We start from the raw sequence: 13,016 nt of genomic DNA on the forward strand, positions 1-13,016 counted from the left end.
TACTAAGGAAAACAATGAGTGATGCAGAAACAATACCATCGTGATGGCAGAAATGTGGAAGAGGTGGGGGAGAGAATGGAATAACATTCTATTTAGAATATGATATGTAATTAGGATTTAATATCTCCCACTACACAAGCAAAAATCAATCTCAGGGCACCAGATTATTTGACTGCATGAACTAAGTCTAAGAACTGTTATTGCAGAAAAGAGCTGCTTGCCAGCTGATGCTTACAAAGGTGTTGCGCTGTTTGATATATATCTTAAAAATAAATGATAGAGAGTGTTAGATCACCAACTGAGGAATAAGAACTCAGATATTAGATATTTCTCATTGAAGGAATGAGCCAAGAAATAGCATAGGCCACAGTAACCAAAGTCAAGAGAAGAATAACAACTGGGGAGAGCCAAGAAGAAGTAGGGATGTCTGTCCTACTAGAAGTAGGAGGAATACTCACCGTCTTGGGTACCAGTCCAGCAAATGGTAGGACAAAACCAAATAGGTTTTCTTTAACCTATTTCTTAAGGTTTCTTACATTTTCTTTATCATATTTGCTTAATTTTGTGTATGTGTACGTTATTAATGGTGATAGTAATGGGTATCATAGGTCTGAATACAGGGTTATTCACGTGACACTAGTGAGGCTCAGCAACTACTCAAAGTTTTAGAAAATTACAGGCTATCCAGAGAATGTACAACTCTCCTGTGGGCTATAAGCCTTTTAAATGAGAATATATAGCAAAAGGAGCACTACATAGACTAAAGGTAAAAAAAAAAAAAAATTTTTTTTCTTGCTTCCTTCTCAAAATTCAAACTGTCAAGACCATGCCACTCCCAAATACCCAGAGAATCTAATGACAGCATTGAAAATGTAACCAGTAGAGAATTATCCCTCTTAAGAAAACAATGCCATCTTTTTCAAACAACCTGAAAACGAAAACAATCCTAAAAGAACAATAATGTGAATTTCTAAACCTCTTGGGAGGAGGTTAAAATAGCCTTTTCCTCCCCTCTAAAGAAGGCCTGAGGGAGCACAAGAATCTGAGAATTCAAACTAACAGTACAATTAAGGAAAATAGCATAGAAAGAGAAACTGGTAGGACACTGGAAATGAACTTCACCCTTTTAACCAACCCCAATTCCAATGTTTTTTCATTCAAAAGTGTTTAAAAAATCCCCTTTAACAAGTGGTGATGGAACAACTGGACATCAACATGCAAAAAAATTTAATCTAAATACAGATTATGCTCCTCACAAAAATTAACTTAAAATGGATTACAGGCCTAAGTGTAAAAGGTAAAACTATAAAACCTCTAGAAGATAACATAGGAGAGAATCTAGGTGACTTAGGATATGGTGATGACTTTTAGATGCAAAGCCAAAAAGCACAATCTAGAAAAGAAAGAATTGATAAGCTGGACTTCATTAAAATTAAAAAGTTCTGTTTTGCAAAAAACACTGTCAAGAGAATAAGACAAGCCATAGCCTGGGAAAGAATTTTTGCAAAAAACACATAAAAGATAAAGGACTAATATCGAAAATATACAAAGACTTTAAATTATAAGCAAGCAAACAATCAATTGAAAAATAAGCAAAAGATCTTAACAGATATCTTTCCAAAGAACATGTACAGATGGCAAATAGGCTTATGAAAAGATGCTCTATGGAATATATCATCAGAGAAATGCAAATTAAACAACAACAAGATATCACTGCACATCTATCTAGGCCAAAATCTAGAACACTGATAACACCAAATGCTGGTAAGGATGTGAAACAACAGGAATGCTCATTCATTGCCGGTGAGAATGCAAAATGGTACAGCCACTTTGGAAGAAAATTTTGCACTTTCTTATAAAACTAAACATACTCTTTCCATAAGATTCAAGAATCATGCTCCTTGATACTTACTCAGAGGCATTAAAAACTTATGTCCACCCTCCAAAAAAAATCTACACACAGCTTTTATAGCAGTTTTATTCATAATTGCCAAAACTTGGAAGCAACCAAGATGCCCTTCAAAAGATGAATGAACATATAAACTGTGGTACATTCAGACAAAGGAATATTATCCAGCACTAAAAATAAATGAGCTATCAATCTATAAAATGACATGGAGGGAACTTAAATGTATATTACTAAAGTGAAAAAAGCCAATCTGAAAATCTGAAAAGGTTACATACTGTATAATCCCAACTATATGACAATTTGGAAAAGGCAAAACTATGGAGACAACAAAAAGATGAGTGGTACCCAGAGGTTGTGGGAGAGAAAAGGATGAATAGAGCACAGGGCATATTTAGGGCAGTGAAACTACTCTGTATGATATCATAATGGTAGAGACATGTTATTTTACATTTGTCAGAAATACCATAGAATGTGTAACACTAACAGTGAACCCTAAGGTAAGCTATGTAGTTTCTTCCATTGTAACTAATGTAGCCTCTGGTGTCAGATGTTGATAATTGGCAGTTTATGTGTGCATATATGGGATATCTCTGTAACTTTCTCTCAATTCTGCTGTGAATCTAAAACTGCTCTAAAAAATAGTCTTAAAAAAAAAAAAAGCCTCCTACGTATTCTTTTTTTCTATTACTACTTTTCCCTAAACTTTATGTGTAGGGCTAAGAGTTAAGAGGGAAAATTCCCATTCTTTTTCTTAAGGTCAGTGTTTGATTCAGTTACACTTAGAGACACCCATACTCAACACCACCCCAAATAGCTTTATTTGCAGTGAGACAGTTTGACCTTCAGCAAAAGACCAAACCTTATGTGGAAAGAGGGGCACCGTGTATCCATTTGTGGAAAGTATTTTCCGAGCACCCCCAACAAGGGTGCCCTTCCCAAGAAAAGAATTCTCAGAAAGTAAAAATGATTTCTATCTTTTCATATACTCACCTTCTTCCAATCACATTTCTCCAGGGGCCAAAACAGTTTTTGTGTCCTCTCTCCAGAAGTTGTTAAACAAACTCCAGGCCAGAAAAGTCCTTCGTGCACAAACCCAACTGTGCTGAGGGAAATAAAGATACCACAAGCAGAAGGTCCACAATCCCCCCTCAAAGGCATGAACACCAAAGTCAGAGCAGTGCGATGTGAGGTGGAAAAAGTAGGACAATGGGATGGACAGTTAAGAGGCCAATTTGGAGTACCTGCTCTCCCACTGATTACCCAAATGAACTTGGGCAGATCATTCAAAACTTCTGCCTATATCTAGGGAGTTTGCAAAACAGGGGTGGGGAAGAATTGGATTTGATGATCACTTCTAGCTCTAATATTCTATGATCTTTCTGTCTTTTTTAGGCTTTTTGAGATAATCCCATTGATGTTTAGACCCATAGGGGGTTTGAAGGATTAATCAGCATCCCTTTCATTCTGGAATCATCCCCGCTAAACTCAGAGAAAGGAAGCAAGCAGTTTTAATCTGCTCATGTAAATCTATAACATAGTTACCTACATGCTTGTAGGCATAAATATTAGTTCTAAATATAAGTATGCATAGACTCATACATGAAAAAAATATTATAGCATTAGAGATTTGAGATGAATGATATCCATCTTTTTTTTCTTTTGTACTGACAAAAATGTTTTTTTTTTCCCTTAGCAAAATCATTTTCTATTTCTTTTTTTCCTGGTATTAAAATATATTCATGCTAATTATTAGGCACATAGTACATATGATTTTATATACATTATCCCATTTACTTTCTATAAAGGTTCCATAAGAAAAACAATGTAAGGTATTGTTTTCTATATTTAGCAAAAGAAGAAACAGAAACCCAGCTAAGATAAGTAATTCAGCTATACTCATGCAACTAATAAGAGGAAAAACTGGAATTCAAATCCAGTCTTTCCTGATGTATGGTCTCTCATGTTTTTTGACATATTATATTGTAGAAAGTAAAACAAAACATTAAACAATTATATATTTAAAGTGTATCTCTTCTGGTTCTATCAACTTACAAATGATAGGAGAAAAAAAATTCTTGCTTTCTTTTCATTCAAATTTAAGAGAAAAAAAGCCTTTATATAATAAGAAAAGCTGGAATGCTGATTTGATATGCAGATAAGTTAAATATTTTACTTGTTAAAGTCCACCAAAGTGATTGCTCTGTGGACAATAAATTTATCATGAGGCTTCTTCACAGAACTCTGCTCTGCAGAGCATGCTGGAATTACCTGTGGAATTTGCATCATGACACTGGGCATCTTTTATTATAAAAGGGAAAATTAAATATATATATATATATATATATATATATATATATATATAGTTATTAAACTATATATTCATCCTTATATTTTAAACTATTTCTCCTTCTCTTCCCATTATATCTCCTCCTCTCTAACATGTGTGTACTGGTCAGGGTTCTCCAGAGAGAGAGAGATAGTTATTATTATTATAAGGAATCATTTCATGTGATTATGGAAGCTGATAAGTCCCACAGTCTCCTGGATGAGTTGACAAGTTGGAGACCCAGGAGAAGCGACTATGTAAGTACCAGTTTAAGCCCAAAGATCTAAGAAGCTGGTGAGTTGATAATGTAGTTTCAGTCTGAAGGCCATTAGACTTCAAACCCAGAAAGAACCAATGTTTCAGTTTAAGTCCAAAGGCAAGAAAAAAAACAAAGGTAATATCCCAGTTTGAAGGCAGTCAAACAGGAAGAATTCTTTCTTACTCACTGGAGAGTCAGCCTTTTTCTTAGATTCAGGTCTTCATCTGGTTGCATGAAGTCCACCCTCATAAGAGAGGGCAATCTGCTTTACTCAGTTTACTGATTTAAATGTTAATCTCATCCAAAAACACTCTCAAAGAAATACGCAAGATAGTGTTTGACCAAATATTGAGGCACTCCATGGCATGGTCAAGTTGACACACAAAATTAACTATAACAATATGTTTAGCAATGGAAACCTACCATAGATTGTCTGTGCTATAAAATGTCAGGAAGAAAATTGTTGGACGTTGAAGTTATTTTACTCCATCAATGGAGAACACTCTAGAAAACCTCAAGAAACAGAATAAGCCTCCACACAGCTATCCTTCTATCTTCCTTCTCATAGTCACTATTACAAGCTGAAATTTTTAGAAGTTCACATGTTCATTAGAACAGAAAGGATAAAACATGGTTAGGGTGACTTAAAATAACTTGATACAGTAGCTTCAAAGTATCATTTTCAAAAGCATATTTTAAAAGTCCTGAGAGAAAGAATGTTAGTCTTTCTAGTTCTTATATACAAAAGTATAAAAATTGGGCGTGGGTGCTTTTTGGAATATAGTTGTACTATTATTAAATTTAAAACCTGTAAAATTCTGGGAGGGGGGTCTCAAATTGGATGTAGAGGATTGACAAATTCTTCGAAAATGTATGCAGAAAGTTTTATGTAAAGGAATTATTTTTAGGAGAAAGCTTGTTACTTTAGTCAGATTTTCTAAGGAGTATGTGGCCTTGTCCAAAAAATGATATTTAAAATTTTTCATTCAATGAGTAAAAATAGAAATAAGCATGAAGTCAGAACAGGGGGTTGCAGGATAGTGAGGATACTCACATAATCTGAAGAGTTTTTCCAAAATGAGCTTAATTTTTAAGGCCATTTGGAATTCTGCTCATGTAGGGTTTGGAGGGGCAGAGCAAAATGGAGCCTCTGAATATTTGCTGCCTTGAGAAGGAACTTATACTCCAATTCTTGAAATTGCCTTTCACCCCACACTCTCTTCCCACAATGCTCACTGTGCACCCACTGGCAAACTGAAGGCAACCTAAAAATCCTCTAGAATATGCAGCAGAATGTGAGAGCACTGGCTTAAATATACTGCTCTCTTTCTTAATAGCCTGATACTTAGGCAAGGGATATAAGCTCCATAAGCCTCAGTTTCCGTGGCTAAAAAATGGTCTTAAAGTGTTTCTCAGATAGTTATTATGGACATAAATAAAATACTACGCAAAAAAGATGTATCGTAACAGTTAAAGACAGTAAGTAGATAGTGCTCATTAGCTTCCATTCCCTGTGAAACCCCACCAAAATGACAATAAAGGAAGCTTTAAAAAATATACAGAATCACAAAGAGAAAAATAAAAAATAAAACAAGAACAATTTGGAAGCTAGAAAGCCAATGAATACAAAATAATTTATCAGAGCCCCCCAAACTAAATTCAAACTGGCAGTAGAAAATTGAAGGAACAATTCAATTTACATGCGCTAAAACCTAAAAATCTCCAAAATTGGTGACATTCTGGCAGAAGTGTTAAAAATCTCAAGAATTGGTGGTATGGTTTATATAGATATTAAAGTAAGAAAAGTGGATAAAAGTATATTTAGAAATCATTTCTCAATTTAGGCAGTTACATTCCCAAAGAGTGCTGGAAATATGGGAGTGCATTGTTGGGTATCGCAATGACTAAGGAGTGGCATCTGGCATTCAGTGGATCTACAGTGAGATCTACAGTGATGTATTTTTGCACTATATGTAACAGTCCCATACAACAAAGAATTGTCCGGCTCAAAATATCAACACACTTCTCTCACTGAGAAACACTGATTAGACTCTTCTGAGATTCCTTCTCCTACTTTGCCTAGACATGTAACTACCACCTCTCACCCAATCAAAAGACTGGAATTTTATGCTCTGAAGAGAGGAAGCAGTGATCTCTAGATAGGACAATGTCAAGCACAGTTGTGGTAGGGCAAACTATACTGCACGCCATGATATTAGTGACTGTTAAAATTCCTAGTCTTTTCTAACCATATCACCAGACTTTTAGTCAATTTGTTGCCCTGCAGGCAAAAGAAATCAAGCACCTTCTCTGGAAAATATGACTAGCTCATGGGTTAAGTTCTAAATGCACTGACATAGATGATTGATTGCTCAGTGAATTAGCCAAACTATATTACATTGAGTGAATATAACATTTGATATTACCCCCCCATGAATTCCGAGTTTCTGTGTCTTAGTTTACACTCATAAATGTAAGTAGACAGGAAATGATAACCAGGAGAGAAGCCAGAACAAATAAACAAATAAAAACAACTAGATGGAAAAAAAGAGACTAGTTTGGAAAAATAGATTTCAAAAATATGTATATCTTTAATATCCTAAGAGAGAGAGGAAAGAGAAGATTACTAACCAGGTGATATCAGAGAGAGAAATAACCTGTGAAAATAAGAAGATAATAAAGAAAAATTAATAGAACAAATATGAGCTTTAGGGAATTAAAATTATAATAGAAAAAATGAAAGATATAATAAAAAGATTGAAAGATAAATTTGAAAAAAAATATCTCTCAGAAAGAACAAAAGACTGAGATGGAAAGTAATGGAAAAACAACATGAAAATTACAAGACAAGTACAGATGATACAATATCTTCATAATAGAGTTCAAAAGAGAATGAGAAGAGAAAATGGAGAAAGGAATTCAATTAAAAAAAATAACTCAAGAACAATTGTAAGAACCAAGGAAATTGAGTTGCTAGACTGAAAGAGCCTATGAAGAGCCCCCCAAAATGAATGAAAATACATCTATACAAAAACGTAACATCTTGAATTTCAGAATGTTGGGTGCATGCAGATTATTTTTAAACTTTCAGAGAGTAAGAAGTTTACGTACTAAGGACCGAGAATCAAAATGGCATCAGATCTCTTAAAATAAAACAGAATAAACAAAACAAAGCTAAAAATTAAAAGACAGTGAAGAAAGGGCTTTAAAATTCTGAGATAACATAGTCTCTATCAATCAATAGCGAAGGAAGGATAAAGACATTTTAGACGTGTGAGATCCCAAAACTTTTCATCCCAAGCACCCTTTTTACAAAACAGAAGCATGATATGCTTTGCCAAAAGCAAGAAAATAAACCAAAAAAGGGCATATGGCATAATGGAAATATAGGTTCTGACACAGTAAAAGAAGCAAAGGAAATATCCTGGATGATGGTAAAGGGAAATTCCAAAAGACAGCTCGATTCTGAGATCAGTCAACCCAGACTGAAGCAAGTCAGAAGACACCTGGAATAGCTGCTTTGAGATGAAAGAGAAAATTCCTGACAGATCTTAAAATATCTAAATAAAGTTCCAATAGAAGAAGGAAAGTATGAAAAAAATTAATGAAAATTAATAGAAAACTATAGTAAATAAACAAGAAATTGGGAAATTATTAACAGGAGAAAACAAAAAAATATTTAATATGTCAATTACTAAATACAGATTTAATCCAAAGTATGACATAATCATTTATGAATAATGAAGAGAAAGGATGAATATATATTTTTGAGGGCAAAATGGTATGAGAAAAGTTGCTAAGATTTCATCTTCCTAAAGAATTACAATGTAACTATGTAAATATATTATTTAAAGATGTAGAATAAAATAACAAAGAGGCCAAAAGTGGTTTTCTCTGGGTAACAGGAATGTGGGATAAAAGGTTGGGGGAGGGGTTCAGGAAACTGCTTTTTTTAATAGTGAATTCTATAAAACTGTGTTTGTTCACTGTGATTTAAAAAATAAAAACTAGAAGCATGTATAACATTGATAGAATACAAATTAAATTTAAAAATGTAGTGCCTACACATTGTAAGTTCTCAATATTATTCCCATTGGTAGGAATAATTAAAGAACTGTAAGGGTTTGTTCTCTCAAGAACCTTAAATCTTCCTTTTTGGTACTACTTATATCATCCATTTTCTCAGTAAACACCTTTGTTCTATGGCAAAGAAGGATATTACAATATACCACTGTCTGAAATATCACAAAATCCCAGTCAGTCTGAGATAGAATTAATATGTTTGATAACACTATACTTTATGTAGAGTTGAAAATGTCGATTTTTTTTTTTTTGGTCATGAGAGAATAAGAAATGTATGTAAGTAAATATTGAGCTAATACAAAGTCTGGCCATAATGTAAATAAGGTTCATCTTTTAATAATGTTACCAGAAAATAGTTAAGACATAATAATATTTAAATGCATCAAATGTGAAATAATATATTTATCTCATTTAATGCTCGCAACATTCTAATTTTACAGCCTCTATTCTTATTTTAGCATAAAAAATACTACTAATATTATTAGATTATATTTATTAAAAATTTTCTATATACAGGATTCTGTATAATGCTTCTTCTAAATTACCTCACTTACACCATTACACCATTTTAAAAATAAGTAAGCTTAGATTCAAGAGGGCTAAGTAATTTGCCCATGTTCAAAGCTGATATAGAATGTAGTCAGTTTCAAAATCATTATATGAACACAGGAAATAGAGACCAAATGATATATATTATTATATATATTATATATCATATATGTTGGCTATAGAGAGATATCAAACAGATATACATATATATAAACATATATATATGATAATATATATAGTCTATGCTATAACTTAGTCTTCAATCCTATCTTCTGGGAAACAAAATTAATGTTCAATGGCCTCTATTTTCTCAAACAAAGGTGTGGAACTGGTTTCAAGCACATATACAGTGATTCCAGTAAGAGAGGTGGAAGATATGGTTATAAGACTTATCAAATTCCTTAAATTTTTAACTTTTCCATTCTTTCCAACTTTCCTGTTTTTCCATGATTGTCATAAGAGAGTGGAAAGGGAGCTGCTCAGAGATAAATCCTATTGAGCAGCCAGTTTTGTTGTATTCAAATGACTGTTAGTCTAATCAAAAGATGGAATTAAGGCATGATGCATTGATAACAAATAAATTGAAGAAATTGATAAATCCTAGTTTGTTTTGTCAATTTTTGGTTTTTTCCTTAATCTCCAGATGCATTAGGATGGCCAATGACCAAAAGTGGTTGACATCAGCTAGGTTACTCAGTCTACTTGGTTTGGGGTGACTTTTCTGAAATGGATGTTCTCTGATTGGCATTAGCATGAATTACAAAGATATTTACACATTGTGATCACACTCATGGGTTTTTCCACATTCCTCTTCCTCAGACTTATTTCTCCTTGATCTTCTAATCTTTCTTCTTCTTCTTCTAGTTCCCTGGCTCCAACCAGCCAAGTCATTTGCATATACATATATATATATATATATATATATATATATCTATCTCACATATATGTGTGTGTGTATATATATATCTCTCACATATATGTATATATGTGCGTCTCATATATTTATGGCACACATATTTGCCATATATGTGTGTGCGTGTGTGTGTATGTGTGTGTGTGTGTGTATTTTTAACCTTAGGCTACGTCTTTCCAGTCTTATTTACATATGGCCAGACTTGTATTAGCTCAATATTATTTACCTACATTCATTTCTTATTCTCTCACCACAAAAAGTAATTAACATTTTTAACATGGTGAATAGCCAGGCTCATCACATTAACTACTCCCAACTGTTCTTAGACAACCTCGGAGAAGGGATGTATGGCAGTTGCAGTCTGACTTTGGTTTGTGCCCATATATTGAGCCAATCAACCTATGAAATAAACACAGCTTTTTTCCCCCTCTTAGTTGGTAAAATGGGATTGACCACATATTGTCATAGATGTGGTCTGAAGAACAGGCACTGGTGCCACATAGCGGATGACACAGGGTTCTGGGACACCTACTAATGCAGCTTACTTGTGATCACCACACCAGTTTATGACTCATCTTCAGTGATTACTTCTATCTTAAAATGGATGAGTATTGAAAATGCTCAATCTTACTAGTTGGTACAAAATTAAGCTCTTAATGGGCACTTCTGGTCCCAAGCCCACTTCATAACACATGATGAAGTCATTTATCTCTTGCCTTATATCAAACCAGGAGATGTTTTCTGAAAGGCTTATTATTCTCTGTTGCAGCTGGTATAGTCTTGCTCCAGAACCCTAGTGGGCTACATTGTGATTCTCCTTCTTGGGTTTTCTATATACTCTCTATACAGCAGCTGTTTCCAAAAGAGATACTGTTCATACCATAGCTTAGATATGCTGCAGAGTCCCTTCAAGTTCCAGACTGCACCAAAACTGAAATGCTTTAACGTCGTCTAATATATATGTCAAAGGAATATTCCCAAGTGCAGAAAATGTTGTTTCCAAAACCATAGAGACCTACCAGATATGATGTCTCTTTGTTCTCCTCGTTAGTTTGGGGAAGTGAGGAATGTAATGTTGTCCCATGCCCCAGAATATTAACCCCTAAACACTTTACTGATGTGACAAGTCTCTGAATCTTTCAAAAACCTTGTTAAGAATTGTAAAGGATACAAGATTTTATACTACTTGAAAGCTAAAATTCTTAGCCTATAACGGTTTTGTGGACCCTGGAAGAAAACAAAAGAAACCTTGGATCAGAGATGAAAGATTGGGTTACCCACAACATAGCAAGCAGCATGAGCATCATGTTTGACTCTGTTTTCCTTGACACCAAAACATAGTGGGATGATATGAAGGGACCCAAGTGAATGCTGCACACCTTTGTAGAGTAAAACTTTGTCTTTACTATCATGGACAATAAACAAACCTATTTTTTGCTTTGGAGAAAGACAATGTATTTTCCAAGTCTCATTAGTATGGAAACATTCATCAAAAGATAGTCCAGAACAAAGGCAGTCCGTCCATGCCTCTACCTGTAAACATGCAGAAACATTAGAGACCCACAGAGAATTGTGTCCCAAAAGACCTTCAATGTATTTGCCACAACTTGTTCACCTGGTTTGATCGCTTTGGGGAAAGACCGAAGGCATCATTACCACATATATTTCCCATAGTATTGTAGGGTTGTTTTCCCCAGAGATCTAGTTTCTTTTTTAGTTAATAGATTACAGGAGATAAAAAGTGAATGAAGTCTATAATTTTGATAAGAGAATAATTATTTTTTTATTGAGGCAGCAGTGCTTACCTTCCTGATTATTTCTGTACATTAAGCAATATTTTTTATTGGCAGCCTGTCTATCTTGTCCATAATAGGGATGCCTTGCTCTATGAAGCATCTCTACAGTTCTTTATAGCTGTGGGTCCCCTGGCTGTCACTATGATTTTGCCACTTCTAATTATTGTGCCCACTGTCTTCTAACTGTTGAACACTGATTCCTGACATTTACTATAGGGAGATCCTATCAACCCCATTGTTCAGTGAGCCCAGTTGTGTAACCTCTTACCATCATCTCTGATCTACAAAAGACAAACACCACTGAGCGTCTCAGTAATGCTGGGGTCACTTTCACCAGTGTACTCATTATTGCTTTGATAAACAGAGTTTTTTCTCTGGATCCTCCTGAAAAACACGGACGTTTTATGTCTTTCTAGCTTTACGTAGAATATCCAATCTCTGAGACTATCGATTCCTTCTTCGCCCATCTGCCACGGTAGTACTGTCATTTCTATATAATTTTCTATGGGCATTTCTTCTTCCAAGTTTCCAAAGGTCATCTTAGTAATATGTTAGTATTGCATTCCAGGATCCTTTTCAGGGTATTAAAACCTATATTGTGAAAGAGCGCTCCTATATCAATAAAGTCTCACTTATCCAGTCTTATTCTCTATCTCCCAGAATCATCACCCTCAGATCTGTCCCATACATACTTCCTTGACTCCTGCCTATATATGGAGGTCAGCTCCTTTAGCTCCTTCAAGGCAAGATCCCCTTCTTCTCTTAGCAGTCTCAACAATTCCCTGAATAGGTTGATTGAATCCTTTGTTTTTGATCTGTTGGTCAAGAAGAGAAACAAGGTAAGGGCTTGTTGTCTTTCAAGGCAGAAGGCTCTACATCATCTACAGGAGTGTGAAGAGTGTTGGCCTTTAACACAGAAGAGATGACCACTTTTAAAGTCCAGAAGTTTCAAAGAAATCTGGGGATTCAAGTTTGAGTGCATCCTCTTCTCATGGACATATTACTTTTCTACTAAAGTTGAGAATTCAACTCTGCTATGCTTATAATTAAGTCTAAGGCCTGATTCTCAGATTTTCTGCCATTATGACCAGGATGCTGTCTGGAATTTATGCTTAGCCTTTGATGGTGAATTATTCTTAGCTTTTCATTGTCTTTGTCCAAAACATAAATATTCCCCAGTA

The sequence above is a fragment of the Pteropus medius genome, unplaced genomic scaffold, assembly GCF_902729225.1.
Source record: "Pteropus medius unplaced genomic scaffold, Ma_sr-lr_union100, whole genome shotgun sequence".
Classification (NCBI taxonomy): Eukaryota; Metazoa; Chordata; class Mammalia; order Chiroptera; family Pteropodidae; genus Pteropus; species Pteropus medius.